Raw genomic sequence first — 1,785 nt, 5'->3', positions numbered from 1 at the left:
CTGTGAAAAATTGTATTAACTGATATTTTACAAAGCTGTTAATGATGAAAAAAGGTTTGACCAGAGAGAGACAAAACAATGACATAGATGATAGAGGCTCTGTTCACCCCTCTGGCAACCAAATCAAAGTTGTGACAGAAACAAGGAGCAAACAGCAAGGAAAAATTGCCTGGGATCTAGATAAACAAGCCATATAACTAGGGAGAAATCTAAGAAATCATTCTGCAATGGCAGAAGGTAGGATGGGGTGAGGACACGAGGCTGCCCGGTCCCTAGCAGCAGAATGTGACAGAGGCTGAGGCAGCGGCAGCAGCAGCTACAGATACCTCTTAAAGGGCCATGTCCACTAGAGGACTTCCACAGAGATGAAACTGCTCATTCTGAGCACCAGTGCTGGTTCGGCTGTGCAGGGACTTACAGGGGAGAGGGACACCGAGTTGTCAGAGTGAGGGCAGAAGTGAGATTCGCTCCGTACAAAAGTACCAGTAGTATCCATTGTTCCTCTGTTGAACCCTCCCCACTCCCAGGGCGCAGACTCAGTACTGCCATAGTGGAGACGTTATCAAACTGGATAACAGAGGTCACTCCACCCAGAGGATTCTCTGAAACTCTGCCTCCCTCAACTCGCAGCCCCACCCAAGCCACATCTAGGTGTATCCTTGGAGAGTCAGGTGCTCCTTGCTGAGCAGGGCCTAGACTCACACTGGTGGCAGCTGGCCTCAGTTTCTGGCGTGGCCTCTTGAGGCAACTATAAGTACAACGTCTGTGGATTACTAGCTGAATCTTAACAGGTGGCCCTGGAGGAGCACAGGTTTGGGATAAATTTGGCCTGCAGCTGAACCCCTCTCAGGACTGTGCCACTGGACACCTACTACACCAAGCCATACTAATAGGACCAGGAGACTTAGGAGCTTTGCTGAGTACACAGAAATAGACACAGAAAGGCAGCCAAAATGGGAAGACAAAGAAGCAGAAACTGTATGAGAGAACAGAATAAAGATCCAGAAATAATGGAGTCAAGCAACCTAACATATGCAAAGTTCAAAACAATGGTTATAAAGATGCTCAATGAACTTAGGGGAAGTGTAGATGAATTTGGTGAAAACTTCAATAAAGAGATAAAGAACACAAAAATGGAAATGGAAATTATAAAAGAGAACAAGTCAGAAATGAAGAACACATTATCTGAGAAGAAAAGTATACTAAATGGAATAAACAAAGTGAATAAAGGAGAGGATCAAATGACCGATATAGAGGATGGGAAAGCCAAAGACACTCAATCAGAATGGCAAGAACAAAGCCAAGACTATATAATAATAATTTAAGGAGCTTATGGGACACTTTTAAAGGTAAAAATATCCATCTCATTGGGTTACCGGAAGGAAAACAAGATGTTGAACAACTATTTGAAGAAATAATGATGGAAAACTTCCCTAACCTGGTCAAGGAAATAGACATACAACCCTAGGAAACTCAGAGAATCCCAAAAACCAGGAACTCAAAGAGGCCCACACCAAGACACATCGTAATTAAAATGCCAAAGGTTAAATACAAAGAGAGTATCTTAAAAGCAGCAAGAGAAAAGCAGTTAGTTGCCTACAAGGGAGCACCCATAAGACTGGCAGCTGATTTCTCAAAAACAAAAACAAAAACAAAAACAAAACCCCCAAAAAACTATGCAGGACAAAAGAACTATGCAGGACAAAAGGACGAAAGGACTTGGCACGAGATATTTGACATGATGAAAACCCAGGATCTACAACCAAGAATACTTTATCCAGCAAA

This window comes from Pteropus vampyrus, unplaced genomic scaffold (genome assembly GCF_000151845.1).
Source record: "Pteropus vampyrus isolate Shadow unplaced genomic scaffold, Pvam_2.0 Scaffold130, whole genome shotgun sequence".
Lineage (NCBI taxonomy): Eukaryota > Metazoa > Chordata > Mammalia > Chiroptera > Pteropodidae > Pteropus > Pteropus vampyrus.
The sequence above is the reverse complement of the archived record's forward strand: the minus strand, read 5'-3'. Positions refer to the sequence as shown.